Source organism: Bubalus bubalis, chromosome 17 (genome assembly GCF_019923935.1).
Source record: "Bubalus bubalis isolate 160015118507 breed Murrah chromosome 17, NDDB_SH_1, whole genome shotgun sequence".
In the NCBI taxonomy this organism is placed as follows: Eukaryota; Metazoa; Chordata; class Mammalia; order Artiodactyla; family Bovidae; genus Bubalus; species Bubalus bubalis.
In genome coordinates, this window is record NC_059173.1 from 2,364,352 (window position 1) to 2,376,229 (window position 11,878).

The window sequence follows — 11,878 nt, forward strand, 5'->3', positions numbered from 1 at the left end:
AAGCACTCTCCTCAATCGTTCCCGACTATCTACAGTCTAAAGCCAAATCTCCTTAACCTGAGAATCAAGGCCTCTCAAGATCTGGCACCAGGTTTCTTTTCCTATCACTCTGCTCCACACACCCAATATTCTAGCCAAGCAATTCTTTCTCTGCCCTTCCCTGAATCATGTCCTTTCTTGATGTACCGTGTCCCTGGAAAACCCTCTCTCCCCACCTCCACAGCATAGCCAAATCCTGACCCTTAGCTCTGATCCCACTTGGTATCTTCTTTGAGTTCAAAATTTACACACACATAGACACACACATACAGGTTTTCATTCTTCCTCTAGTTCTCATGGGTCTCTATATAGACCTTTATGCATGTGTCCCTGTGTTAAGGTATTTCAACATATATTCCTTAGAACAGCACAGTAAACAACCCAGAGCACCCAGCCCCAGTGTTTGGCACACAGTGGTACTCACAAAAATCATGCCCAACTAACTGAAGTGAATTCAACCTCACTCCCTCCCTCAATTCATCTCACTCACTCAATCACCTCATTTCTCCTTTCTCCTAATGGCAGTTTTCCTGCCAATTAGAAACACTGCAGGCAATTCGAGGAAGGTATTTAGAATGCTAATGAGTGAAAATAACTTTCAGTCACATCTATTTCATATAAATCAATCACTATGAGTTTTACAACCTTGGTTGCCTTGACTGCACAACTGTTGGTGGCATACCCTGCTCAACTCAAGGAGTGGAAGTATTCCCCTACCAGATGATGCCAGCCAGGGGGAATATGAAGGGAATGAGAATGCGACATCTGAGCTATCCATATCTTCCTGAGTTCATTGAGATCCCTCCTGCCTCTTCCTCAACTCCAACTGAGAGAACCAAGGAGTTGGGAAGTCCAAATGCTGAAGGCGAGCAAGGAAGGGTCAAGCCAACAATCCTCACCTAGGTGTAATGTAAGGCTGCCCTCAGCAGAAGTGCCCTTCCATTTCCTAACCACCACTGCCCCCTGGTGGCATCTGACAATGTTTGTGCAGCCCAAATCTCTAGTGCAGCACTGCCCAACAGAAATATAATGCAAGCAAAGATGTAATTTTTTTAATAGCTACTTTTTAAAAGGTAAAAAGAAACAGATGAAATTAAGTCTAATAATATATTTTATATAACCCAATATATCCAAACTACTATTACTTCAACATGCAATCAATAGAAAAAATATTAATAAGATAGTCTATGCTCCTTTTGCCATGCTAAATATTCAAAATCTGGTGTGTATTTTATACCTATGGACACCTCAATTCAGACAAGCCTTTTATGTTAAGTGCCCAACAGTCAAGTGTATCCAGGGGCTACTGTGATGGACAGTTTAGCCCTAGTGCCTTGACCTGCCCTGTCCTTGCTGGCCTAACTAGCATTATCTCGTGTCCCAAGCCAATGGTAACTCTAGATCAATCCTCTCCCCTGAGCTCCAGGCTCAGAAAACTAGCTTCCTTCTTGGCCTCTCCACTTGGCTATCTAACAGAAATGTCTGTAAGTTCTCCAAAATGGCATTCTCATTTTCCACCGCCAAAAACTGTCTCAACAGCCCACTCAACTCAATGACATCACCATCCAGCTGGTTGCTGGAATTAAAATCCAAAAGGTTATCCTTTTCCTTCACCCCTGCCCCACCTCCAAGCAGTCATTGAGTCCTATCCGTTCAGCCCATAGATATGTCTGATTACTTGTCTCTACCTCCACTACCACCACCCTCATTCAGGACAACATCATCATTGCCCTGGACTACTGCACCAGCCTCCAAACTGCTTCCACTCCTACTCTCCCACCCCCTCACTCCACACTCACAAGGAGCACGGAGGGATCAGACTTCTCATATCCTTCACACTATCCACATCTCTCCATCAGCTTCCCAGTGCCTCTAATAAAATCCAGAGGCTTTCCTGGCAGTCCACTGGCTAAGAGTCTGTGCAACAACTGCAGGGGGCACAGATTTGATCCCTGGCCGGAAAACTAAGATCTCACAAGTCAAGAAGTGCAGCCACACACACACACACACAAAATCCAAACTCCTCTCCTGGCTTGGCCACTCCCTTCATCACCTGCTCCCTGCACCTGGCTGCCCATCACTAAACTACCAGATATATGCTGCAAACAAAACATGCTAAATTCATTTCCATGTCCCTCTGTCTGGAATATTCTTCCCCCTCCTTGCATGGCTGTCTCCTCTTCATTCTGGTTTGAGAAGCCTTCCCTCACCAGCCCATCTGCCATAGCGCCCTCATCTTCAGTCATTTTCTATCCCACAACCTTGTTTTTATTTTCTTGATAGCATTCATCATTCCCTGAAGTTGTCTTCTGTCTCCTCCCGCTAGAATATAAGCTCCATGAGAGAAAGAACTTCCCTTCCATTGTCCACCTTCGTTTTTCTAGCAACTAGAACAACACCTGACACTCAGTAACCTAGGAATGAGAGCGCGAGTGAGCGAGCGCCATTCCCTCCATTTGGAGCGCGCTCTCCTTTCCATGCTTGGTTCCTTCTCCAGGTCTTAGGTTGAGTGGCACGAGCCCAGAGAAGCCTCCCAAACTGCCGTGCTTTATCTTTTTTCTCAGCATCCTCTCTGCTGCTCTCATAGCACAATTTTGACCACAGTCAATTTGTTTACTTCATATTTAGTCTTCTCTGATCTCTCTTACGACCGCTCTATACTCTGCACCCCAGAAACAGGGCAGCATCTGCTCCATTCGCTCTGTCTCTCACAGCCTAGCGCAGAGCTGCACTTGTGGGCGGCGCACAAATCCTTGTTGGATGAACAGCTAACTCCCCTTGGCTCCTCCCAGACCTCCGCCCCCCGGGGTGTCCTGCAGGCCCCGCCCCCTCCGGCTCTGGAGCTGCGGTTCCACCTCGAGGACTCTGGCTCGCACCTGGCAGGAGAGGGTCCCCAGCTTGGAGAAAAGGGAAGGGACCGGGGCGGAAGGCGGGGAGACCCGCCTCCAGAGGGAGCCGAGTTCAGCAGCCCAACCCTTTCCCCACCTCCCTCTCCGCATAGGTAAAGCCTCCTCCTCGCGAAGGTCTCGGAAGCTCCGCGGGCCACGCTGCGGGCGCCTTCCGCCCGGAGACCCTGCCCCGCCAGGCCCATCCGCAGTCCCCAGCGTGGCTGCTCCAGCGCCCCCGTGGCCCCGGACGATCCTCCTTCCCTCAGTCGCGGGCCGCGGGGGCCGCGGGGCCGCGAGTCCGGCCGTCCAGTCACTGAAGCCCGAGCAGGAGCAAGGACACGGTCTGGTCAAGCCGCCCCTCCTTCTCTGAGTCCCTCCGTCGCCCCTGGGAAGTCACCGAAACCGGGTGGTGACCCCAACTCCCCCGGCTGCGGCGCCCGCAGAAGCCCCGCCGCGTCCGCCGCCAGGTCAGGGTCCCGCCGCCGGGCTCCTCTCTTCCCCACGGACCCTCGGCCTCGACGGCAACAGAGCCCCGAAATGGCACAAGGGCCGACGGGAAAGTGCGGCCGTGTGACCTGACCAACTGACCTACTGACTGGCTGACCGACTGACGGGACCGACAGATTGGCTGACAAACTGGCTGACAGGATGGTTGACAGAAATGACAGGCTGACTGGACTGACAGGCTGGCTGACTGGCTGAAGGAGCTGACAGGTTGACGGACAGAACTGACAGGTGACTGACAGGCTTGCTGGCAGGATTGACAGGCTGAGTGACTGGACTGTAGACGGCTGACGACATTGACTGGCAGGCCGGCGGCTGCGGAGGTTGCCATGGCCTCTCAGCCTTGGCCTCCACATCCCGCTCACTTCACGCCAACTCACCCACCACGAAACGGTTCCACAGAGCCCTGTGGCCGCGACCTTATGCGGTCCAAGGGGTCACCTAGTGGCCTCACTCTGAACGGAGGGGCAGGGTCGAGGGGCGGGGTAAGGGCTGTGGGCGGGGCCATTGGTGGGGGGCGCGGGAGGGCGGGGTCGGTGGTGGGGACGACAATGGGGGCGGGGCAAGGGCTAAGGGCGGGGCGACGGGTGGATAAGGGGTTGTGGTGGGAGGGGTCGGTGGGTGGGCGGGGATAGAGGCTAGACTATGGCTGGAGAAATTAAAAGACGCTTGCTCCTTGGAAGGAAAGCACTAACAACGTCGTAGACAGCATATTAAAAAGCTGAGACATCAGTTTGCCGACAAAGATATGTAGAGTCAAAGCTCTGGTCTTTCCAATAGTCATGTACAGATGTGAGAGTTGGACCGTAAAGAAGGCTGAGAGCCCAAGAATTGATGTTTTCAAATTGTGGTGCTGGAGAAGACTCTTGAGAGTCCCTTGGACTGCAAGGAGATCCAACCAGTCCATCCTAAAGGAAATCAATCCTAAATATTCATTGGAAGGACTGATGCTGAAGCTGAAGCTCCAATATTTTGGACACCTGATGCAAAGAGCAGACTCATTGGAAAAGATCCTGATACTGGGAAAGATTGAAGGCAGGAGAAGGGGACGACAGACGATGAGATGGTTGGATAGCATCACAAACTCAATGGACATGAATTTGAACAAAATCCAGGAGATGGTGGAGGACAGAGGAGACTGGCCTGCTACAGTCCATGCGGACCCAAAGGGTGGACCCGACAGCGACTGACCAGCAACAACAGCAACAGCTGGAGAATGGCGGATTTTCCCTTCACCCCCGGGCCTCCTCCTCCAGAGCAGAACAGGCGCGTCCCCTCAGGAGCCTAAGCCGTGCTGCAGGACAGTCAGGCGACCTGTTGGAGAGAGAGGTTCCAGGCTTCCTTAGAACCCGGGCATCCTGGGCTTCCAGCTTCAACAGGGGATGGACAGGGCCTCTCAGGGGCAGGCCGGCACAGAGCTCCACAGTGATGGAAACCTCAGTATGCCTGGGGCCCCAGAAATCCTGGAGGACTCTTCAGGGACCTGGGGGACCTAAGTGAGCAGGTGGGGACAGGAGCCAGTGGGATATTCTTTGTGTCTGTACTGAGCCCACACTCGCCTCCACCTACTCCCTCCCCCCACCCCGCTGGTCCTGGTAGCTTACCCGCCAACTCATCTGCCTTCCCAGGGCCTGTGTGGAGCGTAGCAAACTCCGGCGAGCCCCCTAGGTGGCGGCAAAGGACCAAGAAAGTGCTCCCACAATGGCCTCTTGCTTCAGCCCTAAGCCCAGAAAAGTCTGGAAAGATGGAACCACCTCGCAGAGAACCGAAGGCCGGAAATTCTGGATCGCCTCACATCATGCGATTTGAATTCTGACTTCTGGTCCAGGAGAAGAGACAAAGCGAGAGAGGACAGGCCAACAGGGAGGGGCCGGACACCTGCCATCCCAAGGGGTCCTCACCTATCTGAGGCTGTTTCCTTACCTGTAGAATTAGGTACAAGAAGGGCACCTGCTCTTACAGGAAACTTTGGGGATTCACTGATACCTGCATGGAAATCACTTGGTACATTGCCTAACACATGTTAAGTGCTCAGTAACTACTCACATTAATAAACATAAAGCAGCTTCCCACACGCCTCCCAAAGCATGTCTAGCTACAAACTGAGTGTGACAGTCTTGTTTACTGTGTCAGCTTGGCCAGGTTACAGTCCCCAGTTATGCAATCAAACCCTAATCTTGGTGTCGTGATGAAGGTAGATGCAATTAAGTCAATTGACTTTAAGGGAGATTATCCTGGCTAATCTGGATGGGCCTGATTCAGTCCCATTTGGAAGGACAGAGCTTAAGAACCTGAGCAGAGGCTTCCCTGAGGAAGAAGTTATTCTGCCCTTGGACAGTAGCTCCCGCCCTTGGCAGGAGTTCCAGCCTGAACCTCACGATTTCACACTCACTTCGCCAGCTCCACACTCACATAAGTCAGCTCTTTGCAATAAATCTCTTAATGTGCATCTCCTATTGGTACCATTTCTCTGGCTGAACCCTGATGAATATACGCAGAGGAAGCAGGGGTGAGCAAGTATGTCTGTATATGTGTGTGCTGGCGTCATAGGACCCAGTCCTCTTGTTAATTCACTCTTTTTGCAGCTCAAGGTGGCCTGTGTCTTTAGGGTCCTATCAGTTTAGTCGCTCAGTCATGTCTGACTCTTTGCGACCCCATGAACCACAGCACGCCAGGCCTCCCTGTCCATCACCAACTCCCAGAGTTTACCCAAACTCATGTCCTTTGAGTCGGTGATGCCATCCAACCATCTCATCCTCTGTTGTCCCCTTCTCCTCCTGCCTTCAGTCTTTCCCAGCATCGGGGTCTTTTCAAATGAGTCAGCTCTTCGGATCAGGTGGCCAAAGTATTGGAGTTTCAGCTTCAGCATCAGTCCTTCCAATGAACACCCAGGACTGATCTCCTTTAGGATGGACTGGTTGGATCTCCTTGCAGTCCAAGGGACTCTCAAGAATCTTCTCCAACACCACAGTTCAAAAGTATCAATTCTGCGCTCAGCTTTCTTTATAGTCCAACTCTCACATCCATACATGACTACTGGAAAAACCATAGCCTTGACTAGATGGACCTTTGTTGGCAAAGTAACGTCTCTGCTTTTTAATATGCTGTCTAGGTTAGTCATAACTTTCCTTCCAATCAGTAAGTGTCTTTTAATTTCATGGCTGCAATCATCATCTGCGGTGATTTTGGAGCCCAGAAAAATAAAGTCAGCCACTGTTGCCACTGTTTCCCCATCGATTTGCCATGAAGTGATGGGACCAGATGCCATGATCTTCATTTTCTGTTTAAGTTGGCTTAAAAGTTTAAGCCAACTTTTCACTCTCCTCTTTCACTTTCATCAAGAGCCATAAGGGTAGTGTCATCTGCATATCTGAGGTTATTGATATTTCTCCCAGCAGTGCTGGAGGTGAAAGCAAAACCCTGACTGTTTAATAGCAAGGCGTTGGGGTGGGGCGGGGTGGGTGGGGGGGTGGCGGAGTCGACGGGGAGGTGGATGGGGCGGGTGCCTGTGTGCAGATCTCTTACTCCCTTGTACCACCCCTGCCCCCAGGCTTTAGCCTCATGGGTGTGAACTGCTTGTTTTCAGGCTTTTTCTAAGATGCCCTTTTCCCAAGGGAGGCCAGGCTCATCTTCCTCCACCTGCAGCAGGCGTAGGATTGGAAGCAGGAGTGCAAACTGTGCTGTCTTCCCGGGAGCCAGCTGGTGAGGAGGAGGCTTCTCCCTCGGAGATCAGCCAGTCCTCATATCCTTGCCCCGCCTCTCCCACCTGTGTCCCACAGGCCGTGTGTCACGCGCATACCCACACTCCCACCCTCCTGCCCTCATCCTGATAGCTGCTGACACCCATCCATCCAGTCTATACTGGAAAACCATTCTGATTGCTTTACTCACTTCATTCAGCCTCAGCACAAATCAGTGGGGTGGGAACGCCTACTTGTCATTATCCCCATTTTACAGAAGGGAAGCTGAGGCACAGAGGTCACTCCTCCTGGGGAGAGCAGCCTGGGGAAGGGCCCTAAAGCACAGATGATAGTGGCGAAGATGAAGAAGGTGGCCCTTGGAAATCCTGTCAGCTCCGTCTCCCAAATACATGCTGCTTATCCTCCATCTGCCTGCCATCACCCAGCTCCCCTGTGCCAATCTCCCTCCTGGGCAAACTGCTCCCCTACTCTGCCCCACATTGCAACCAGATTTTGAAGATGCAAACAGGATTGTGTCTCCTGCTCCTCTGAACACATCCACGGGGGTGTCCAGCGCTCTGGCCACCTCTCCACTCTCATTTCCTGCTTGCCCACTCCCTCCTGCCCTGCAGTCTGACACAGCTTCCTTTCCGTTCTTGGTACTGTGCACACTCCCTTTGCAGATGCTGTTCCCTCTGCTGAACAGACTTCTCCCCACCTACGCCATCCCACCCCCCTCACCAAGGCCCCTCCTGCCACAGCTGCTGCAGGCACCCGTGGTGAACCCACCCCTGGGGCTCTGCACCTTCCCTTCTGAGCACTGCATTCAGTCTGCACTGCAGCACTCACCTGGTGACTGCGTGGTACCCCAGCCCCCCACCACACACACACACACACATCTGTGAGTTCTGTTAGGTGGGTTTTGCTCACTGTGGTATACCCAGTGCCTGCACACAGAAGAGCAGAATCCATGCTTGTGGGATGAGCCACAGGTGAGGAAGTAAAGCCAGGCACTAGCCTGACCCGGAGAAGGCAATGGCAGCCCACTCCAGTACTCATGCCTGGAAAATCCCATGCACCGAGGAGCCTGGTAGGCTGCAGTCCATTGGGTCGCTAAGAGTCGGACACGACTGAGCGACTTGACTTTCACTTTTCACTTTCATGCATTGGAGAAGGAAATGGCAACCCACTCCAGTGTTCTTGCCTGGAGAACCCCAGGGACAGCGGAGCCTGGTGGGCTGCCGTCTATGGGGTCGCACAGAGTCGGACACAACTGAAGCGACTTAGCAGCAGCAGCAGCAGCCTGACCTAGGCGGGAGCCACATGCCCCGGTTTGCTGGGGGAGGCCCAGTTTTCACCTGTCATCCGGTGTAACAATCATAGTGCTCTTATTTGCGCCCCAGTGTCCCAATTTGGTGACATATTAAATGGTCAACCTAGTTATTAGAAAGGAGAAGGGCTTTATCCCAGAGCTTCTTTTCCAGCCCCCACATTGGCTTCCCATTTTTTTCCCTACAGGCCCAAAGCTTTTACATCTGGTTCTTGAGATCTTTGTAATAGCTCCCTACATTGCCCCCCAAGCCCCCAGAAATACATAAGAATTCTATTTGCCCATTTTACTGCAGAAGTATCCTCCTGGAGGGTTGCCATGGTGATTGAATGATGTCACTGCCTTAGAAACTGTTGCCTAGGAGATGAGTGATGTCACTTCCAGGAGATGATTGCCATGGAAACCCTCTTGGTGGAACTAGGGGGTGGCCAGGAACGCAAAGTGGGGTGTGGAGGGCGGATGCAAAAGGGACAAATGTGAAGGGCGGAAGGAAAAGGGAGGGGGAAAGCAGGAAAAAGGCCAGGAAAAGGATGGGGACCATCCCAGAGCAGTTGAAAATAACAGAATCATATAATCTCCAAAATGCAAAACTACCCAGAGACCACCCCAAGCATCCGGCTCGTTTTTAGAGGTTGCTGAGAGGTCAGGACATGCTCAAACCAGTTTATAGGTGATGTTAGAACTAAGCTCAAGGACTCATGACTCTGTTTGGTTTTTCTTTTTTTTTTTTTTTTTTTTTGGCTACACCACTAGGCATACAGGATATTAATTTCCTGACCAGGGATCGAATCCGTGTGCCTTGCACTGGAAGCATGGAATCTTAACCACTGGACTGCCAGGGAAGTCCCGACCCTCAGTTTCTTAAGTGGCTCATTGGTAGATTTGGGTGTGGAAATGAAGGATTCCTTCTGTTCACTTTTCAAAATTTTGGTCTCAGGTCAGTCATTTACTCATGAAGTCAACAAATTCTTACTCTGAGTTGTGTGCTAGGCCCTGAGAACTTGAGTGGTATCTTTATAGTTACTATATTATGTTTGTATTGTATCCCCCGCCCTAGTTTTAGCCCCACAAGGACAGGTAATTCACCAAGGCATGCACCCCCAGCACCCTGACCAGTGCCTACCACATGGTAGGTAATGGGTTGTTGACAAGACGGGTGATAAACGCCGCCATGTGGTGCAGACCCACAGTACAGGAGCCCGGGGGCAGCTAAAGATGAAGGAATCCACTATCAAGTTCATTTTCCCACAAGCTGTGAGGCGCTTAAACCATTCCTATCTTCCAGGGTCTCTGTAAAGACTCAGAGACCAGGTACTTAGTGTCTGGAACACAGAAGGTGTTCAAAATGGTTGTGCCCATCAGCCTAACATCTGCCTTTTGTAACAGAAGATGATCTACTCAGTCCCACCCAGCTGTGACTCAGTGCCTGGGCCTGCCCCATAGCTGGGGGTTGGGGGGAGGGGGGGTCCTTTTGAGAACCGAGGACTCCCTTGGCCTCTGGCAGGGCCCGACAGCGGAATGCAGCCTACTTTGCAGAACCAAGCAGCGCCCTGAGCTTCCCAATCCCAAGTGATCTGAGATGGCCAAGCATTTACCCGACAATAGCGCCATTATCAAGAATCCTCCCCTTTCCTCCCAAACAAATGGACCTTTGAGCAGGGTTTGAGGAGTTACTGAAAATCTGAGTATTAGCACCAATACTCTTAGAGATGTTCCTTGCCAAGTATATTTCGTTGAACTGTAAGTGAAATATTAAAAGCACTGAAAAGTGCCCCAGAACAAGATGTGTGTGACATCCAGTTTTTATTCTCAACCCCAAGACTGTAGCCCAGTGAAAAAAAAACCATGAACAAGGATTCAGGGGATCTGAATGCTAATCTCGGTTCTGGCACTAACTTTGCAGTGTGACTCTATTCATTTCTCTGGTCTCATTTCCCCTGCGGTAACACTGAGATGACCCTATTTCATTCCATAAATTTATCTTGACAAGCTTTTTATCATTTTCCTTTGATCTTGACAAGTTTTAAAACATCAGAGCATGCAGAACTGGAAGGAAGCCTTTGAGACCACGCAACAGAGATGCTTTCAGCTTTACATCATGTGTAATTTCAGGTCCTCTCAAAGAACCCTGTTTATTACTTGTGGGATTGACTGGAATTATGTGTCCATACTTCCCCACACCATGTTCCCAGACCCAAGAGGATGCCTTGCACATGGTACTTAAGAGTTGAATTAAAATTTATATTCCAAATTAGATGAGGGACCTGAACCTAGAAGGTTGTCAGCTGCCTGGGGCCCACCAGAGGGCAGTTAGGACTCTGAATCAGAGACTGTGGATGAAGACAGCCTTAGATCATGGGCAGAGGCTGTCCTATGATTCCAGAGGTCTGCCAGCTCTGCACCTATTTCCTCCCCCTGTAAGGGAACCAAATTTTTCATAAGATGGCTGTGAAGTGAAAATGTGAATGCTTTTTCTAAATCCCTTTTTGTGAGGGGCATTCCTAATGTAAGAAGTTATAACATTTGAAGTATTTTCATCAAAGCCAAGTGCCTTAGCCACATAAAGCTTGTAGCTTTAAAATACCTGACCTACTAATTGAAGCAAAACTCACTAATGATTTTTGCTAGCAATTAGGTCAACCTGAAATAGCTTCCTGAGGACAACTCATTATCATGTGGGTCTATCAGGATGAGAAAACAGGTTAAGTGTCCGTGCTGATGAGTTCTGTGCCCCACAACGTAGGACCAAGGACAGAGACTGGGCATGGCCACCTTCACCAGCCTAGCGTTAAGCTTCAGTCGAGAAGGCCCTAAGGTGCTTAGGGCCTTCGTGTAACTGAACCAACCCACTTGACAAGCATATCCAGTCCCGAGTACCAGGCTGGCAGTGCCAGAAATCATAAGGGGCTGGAGTTCAAGGGTCCAGTTGGTGACACAGGGCTTCAGGAGTGGCCTGGGGAGGAGGCAGATGGCGGGGGGAGCGTGGGGGGGCTGGGGTGGGGGGAGGTGCACGGGGAGTACACTAGGGGCCAGGCCTTTCTTGTTCTTAAAACTCAGAGGGAGTTCTGTTACCCTATTTTAAAGAATACTCAGCTTTCTTAATAATGATTGCTAAAGATTGTATTGGGTATCCAAGCTGTGTCCCTAGTTAACATTTTATTCCACGTAGTGCAGAAAAAATATTAAGAAAAATGGTGAACACGTACCTACTTTGTGTGTTAAAAAGCAACCAACGTTCTGTGGGGTGGCTGGAGCTACACCCTTGAAGTCAGACACAGACCCACCTTCCAGAGAGGCTGTGCCTCAGAAGACGCACTAGGGTCTTCCGTTTAAAGGAACCAGCAACAGGAAAAGGGGACCAGAGAGGCCACATTACCTGGGTTCAGAGAAAACTACTTAAAATTCATGAGTCTTATGTGTATGCCGCAAAACCTGTG